A 6,275-nucleotide genomic window follows, 5' to 3' on the forward strand; every position below is an offset into this window, starting at 1 on the left:
CACCCGTGTCCATTGAGTCGGTGATGTCATCCAACCATCTCATTCTTTGTCATCCCCTTCTCCTCCTACCTTCAATCTTTCCCACCATCAGGGTCTTTTCCAGTGAGTCAGCTCTTTGCATCAGGTGGCCAAAGTATTGGAGCTTCAGCATCAGTTCTTCCAATGAATATTCAGGGTTGACTTCCTTTAGGATCGACTTACTTGATCTTCTTGCAGTCCAAGGGACTCTCAAGAGTCTTTGCCAACACCACAATTCAAAAGCATCAATTCTTCGGTACTCAGCTTTATAGTCCAACTCTCACATCTGTACATGACTACTGGAAAGACCATAGCTTTGACTAGACGGACCTTTGCCGGCAAAGTGATGTCTCTGCTTTTTTAATACACTGTCTAGGTTTGTCAAACTTTTCTTCCAAAAAGCAAGTGTCTTTTAATTTCATGGCCACTTTGCTTTGTCTGTAGGAAAAAAAATTTGAACTGACTGCTGAGCCTTCACTGAGGTACAAAGGACCACCTGGATCATGGATCCTCAAAGAGTAATATTAGAAGAATCACCTGGAAAAGTTTGTTAAAATGCATATTCCTGGGCACCACACCCCTCCCTCTAGAGATTATTATTCCAGAGGGCAGGAGTGATGCCCAGTAATCTGCATCTTAACAGGTACCCACTCCCACCCCACCCCCAATGTAACATGGAGAAGATAGAAGACAGACAGGTTCATAACACTGAAAAAAGCATTATTGGCCTCAGGATACATATATGACTCATGGATCTAGGAAGTGTTGCATATCAAGTCCAAAAAAGTGAGTGTTAGTCACTCGGTCTTGTCCAACTCTATGTGACTCCTTGGACTTCAGTCTGCCAGCCTCCTCTGTCCATGGAATTTCCCAGGCAGGAATACTGGAGTGGGTTGCTATTTCCTTCTCCAGGGGATCTTCCCAACCCAGAGTTCGAACCTGGGTCTCCTGCATCACAGGTGATTCTTTACCATCTGAGCCAGATTAAAGCAATAAATATTTCCAAAGATTACACCGAGTAGACCAGACCTGTGGCTTCCCTGGTGGCTTGGATGGTAAAGAATCTGTCTGCAATACAGGAGACCTGGATTTGATCCCTAGGTTGGGTAGATACCCTAGAGAAGGGAATGGGTTGAACATGACTGACTAACACTTCCACTTCTTTTCAGACCAGACTTCAGATTAAGACTCCAAGAGGTCCATCTTCAAACAATCAGATACTTTTAATGAAACAAAGATTTTAAATGCCCTAGGAATCAATTCACTTGTTTTTCTCCTTGCAAACAAAAAAGCAAAACAAAACAGAAGTCCTCTGTAATATGGAAGAAGACCTAGCGATTCAAGACAAATAAAGGAACCAAGTTACTTCTGATTTAAGAAGAGAAATAAGAGAAAAGAGGTTTTAGATGTTTATGGAAGATTGTTCCTAGATCTTCAGTAGCAATTCTAGAAAAGTAAGAGGATATTTTAAGGTGGCTTTTAAAGAAATATCTTTAAAATTTATCCATTATTGTTGTGGACTAGGAAAAACACGGCTTTAAGCAAACATAGGGGAATACTCTAGGATACATCTCAAGGAAACTCTATCCTTTGATACGAAAATTTAGCTAATATAATGCTTGACTTATAAACCAGGGGATATGATGTCCAAATAAATTTATTTTTTACGTATGCAAATCTTAGTCCCTTCAGAACCACATTTTCTTGGTTTTATTTGAACTTTTGGATAGAACCTTTTCTAAAAGTTATAATCTATTGTCCTGCCTTCTTAAACATGATATATTGTCTGTAATATTTCCTTGATGATTCAAGCTCATCATTAAAGCCATCATTTGTGGCACATATGCAGAAGATGTCATATAGTTATGGAAAGAAAAATGGACAAAAATCAGAAACTCCAAATTCCAGTCCCCAGAGCCTACCCTTACTGGCACTTTATCTTAAGCAACTTTGAGACTCAATAACTTCATCTATAAAATGAGGATGATACTACTTGCCCTGCAAATATCAAAATGTATTGTGAAGATCTGATAAAAACAATAAATAATAAATGCTCAAAGAATTTTTAGCTAATATATTGTTGGCTTGATAAGCACGGCACACACCCAGGAAACAGATGAGGTAACAAAGCTCCAGAGATGAAGTAACTCACACATTCATCCCAGACAGCCTCCAAGACTGCTCACTACTTTCAGAGCTTTAGACTCCTCATCTAAATCCTGGGAACCATTTGTAGCAACACAGGGCTTGTGAACTATTTACAGAAGTTCCTGCTGAGACATGACATCCGAGTAATAAAAATGGGGAAATGGATGGGAAAGAGCTTTCAGTTTAATCTCCTGTAGCAGTCATTTATTGTTGATATCAGACTCTGGAAAGACAGTGAAATTATAAGAACAGTTCCTGACTTTAGGTTACTTAAAATGCTGGGAAGCCTGGGGACGGAAGAGGGAGGAGTTGGTTTTGAAGACAACACTCGTGAACATTATTTCAGTGTATAATAAAAGCACATGGAAGACAATGAGCCCAGTGTGTGGGGGTGGCACATATGCAGAGTGAGTAGATGTCAAGGAAGACTTTCTGGAGAACAGGGTAGCTAAAGTGGGGAAAAGAAAAATCTTTCCAAAAAGAAGGAATGGTGTGAGCAAAGGCACAGAAGTGGGAAATACAGTGTATGGAGGGAATCATGAGCAGGTCATAGAACCTGAAAATGGGAAACATGGTCATAGTAATACTATTACTATTACTAAAAACAGGGTAATAGTCAGCTGGGAGATGAGCTGACTGAGTCAGTGGATCAGTCATGAAGAACCTCATGCAGAAGTCTCAGTGAAGTCGTGTGGCCTGTGGTATCATTCAAGGATTTTAACTGGGAGTCATATGATCAGATTTGCATTTAGAGAGATCTTTTTGGTAGAAATATAAAGTGTGGGTTAGAGAAGGCTATGTAGACCAGAGAGACAGTTATGCGGCCACAGGATGACCTGAACTAGGGCCTCAGTAATAAAAAATTATGAAACGCTCTGGACAGCAAAAAATGCTATGTGAAAACTAAGCAGCGGCAGCTTGACACTCCTGTGTTTTAAGCAGCTCAAGAGCAAGAATAATGAAGCTGCAGCCAAGGTAAATACTCACTCCTACTCAATGAAAGTGTTCACCTTTGTCATCCCCATACATCCAGCAGGGTACCTCGTACTAGTGAATCCCAATAAACACATGAATGATGGGCACCAAGTCAGGGCTGGTCAGGGCTGCTGGGTATGTAAAGCTATTTGCCTTCATCCTAAATTGTCCCCCAACTATCATATCCTCTGAATTCCATTGTTTACTTTTGTGATGTGTCATTGTCCTTAGTCACTCCTCTAAGTTTCTGTGAATGAAGAACCAGAGAAGTAAGACCAGTAGAACTGTGTGTAAAATAAGAACAGAGCTCACCGAGCAGCCTGAAGGATGCTCCCAGGAATAAAGTGTATTAGAACCATTTTTAGTTTTTTGACATATGCTTTAGCTGCTCAACTGCAGCATTTTTTAATTTTTCTTTTTTTTTACTTTCAGATGTTCCATAGTGTTTATAAGTTGAGGTTGTCAAGAAATAACTTCTGAAACATATAAACCACTATTGCACAATAGGAATAAATAATCATCTTCATTCTACAAGCCATGAGGTGCCAGACACTAGTGCTAAGAATACTAAAGTAAAGAGACTCTCACCAGGCCCTAAAGGAGCTTATTAAGCCCTTCAAGGAAAGTAAAAATTGAGTAGTAGATTCCTTTTCACATATGTCTATTTGTTTTGACTTATTTTGTTTCTGATAATGCTGAAATGAATCAGGCCGAGGATCACCTGCTATGTTATGCTATGCTAAGTCGCTTCAGTCGTGTCTGACTCTATGTGACCCCATAGACGGCAGCCCACCAGGCTCCCCCATCCCTGGGATTTTCCAGGCAAGGAGGATCACCTGAGGAGCATTCAAAAAATAGCAAAGCCATGACCTCATGACCCGTCCCTGGGATTCTCCAGGAAAGGAGAATCACCTGAGGAGCTTTCAAAAATAGCAAAGCCTTATATCAACTGAAGCAGAATGTAGGTGATGAGCCCTGGGCATTGACAGGAAAACAAACTCTCTAGGTGACCTGAATGAGAAGCCAGGTATAGATACATTATTATTAATTACTTGTTATTATTAGATACATTAATTGATTACTAATTATTTAAAGCTAAAGAGGGACCACACCTATGACTGTGAGAGAAATTTAGTGTCCTGATCACTACTGAAGGCAAATGTATTTTGTACGTCTGAGGAGCAACAAACAAAAAAACCAGCTTTCTAAGTGGGGGATGGAAGAATATTTGGTTAAGTGATGTATTTTTTTTTCTTAATCAAACCATCATCTAACCCACTTAGGTATGGACCTACGGAGCATTTCAGCTGTCATCTGGCACTATGTTCGTGGAGATTTGGGGAGAAAACTGTTATCATTTACTGCTAAACTTCTGATGGAAAAGAATTAAACTCTGGAAATAAACTTCCTAAAATTACTTATCTACATTAGAAATTCCTTAAGTGACACAGAATAATCTGTTAGACTGTTGATGCTAAATAATATTAATTACTTAATTGCCCACAATCTACACAAATTCCTGTATGACTGACTCCAAAAATCCATGTAGGATATTGGGCTATATCATGAAGATAATGAGGGTGGGGAAAGATGATCCCACATACTTAATAAATAATAACAATAAATAATAGCTAGAGACATGAATGCTTGAAAAGTCTCGGATGCTTCAGAACCATGGCATATGTTGAACAGTGTTTAGAAGGTTATAAATGATCTTTATCTGCTACGAGCTTGAATTTTGCCGGCCTTCGTCTGCGGCTGCTACTGCTGCTAAATGGCTTCAGTTGCATCGAACCCATAGAGGGCAGCCCACCAGGCTCTTCTGTGTGCTAATGTCATCTAATTTCCCCTCTGAGATCTCATATGTCATTATGATCAGAATCTGTAAACTGAGCCAGAGGGGGATCCTCACAGAGTCAAATGCTCCTGCTACAGCTGAAGACGGCAACAGAACCAGAATCATATTTTCCATGACAGAGAGAAAAGAAGGGAGGCACTCTCTAATTTCTCTTTCCTCCTTTTGAATTTTGCCCCACTTTGCTAGCCAATTGGTGTGGCTTTCTTATTTAGGGGTGCCATTGATGAATACTAGCATGTGCTCCAACCATGAACACCTCAGAGAAAAAAAGCGTAGCTCCCTTTTCTGCATCTTTTACAACACTTACCAGAGCAAAGCTGGAAAACTTCCATTACAGGCAGAAAAGCAATCGTATTCACCAAATTTCCCATTGCGTAGCTCTGCCTCAATTAGCCATTGAAGAGAGAAACCAGCAGGTAATGGAAGGCCTCCTGCACATGTTTTCATTGCTGCACACCTGGAAGCTAAGCCCTGCCATCTGTGAGTGTGGAGGAGGTGAACCGGGTTTGCACAATAAGGTCAGTGGGTGTGACCAGCTGGGTGGAGCTACAGCTCTGGGACTGACTTCCTGAGGCCTGAAGTAGTGGCCCACAGCCCTCCGCACTTGGAGTTCGATTCTCATGGCCTGCTTACCCATTCTCAGCGTCTCAGAAAGTAGGTAAAATGCTGCTTGTTACAAGCAAATAGAGAAAGTGGAGCCAAGCTCTTAGGCAATGCGGAAACTTGATAGTTTAGAATGAGTCAAAACCCTTAAGGACAGGAGCAATCTGGCATTTAGGGGGGCCAGAAGTGAAGTCTGAGGAGCAAATGCTGCTTCAGCTGCAAGGGCTCCAAGGCTGGGAAGCCTGCCCAGTCTACACAGCCCCATCTTCAGGACAGTTCTGTCCAGAAAGGGAGCAGTCTGGAGAGACTGCAGATGTGCTCGGCTCCATTCGCAAGCGCAGTGGAAAACCTTGACCCACCGTGTGCCCAGTGCAGCGCAGTTTTTAACTTCCTTCTCTGGGGAGCAGAGGGGAACCATGACAACAAACTGATGCAAAGGAAGAAGGAAGCCTGCAGTTTTGCTGATCCCACAAGTAAGTGGGAGCTACCCCTAAAGAGGCTTAGAAGAAAATGGAATGTTCTAGGAAAGATATACAGGCCACTTGTTAATTAATTGAACCACTTAGGAGTAAAAAGGGGAAAAAAAAGGAAAAGTATGGAATAAAGTGTGAATCAACACATGTTAAAGAAGTATGAGGCTCCCCTGCAGATAAAACCTCCTCCCAAATGCCCT

Source organism: Bos javanicus, chromosome 2, assembly GCF_032452875.1.
Source record: "Bos javanicus breed banteng chromosome 2, ARS-OSU_banteng_1.0, whole genome shotgun sequence".
Taxonomy (NCBI): domain Eukaryota; kingdom Metazoa; phylum Chordata; class Mammalia; order Artiodactyla; family Bovidae; genus Bos; species Bos javanicus.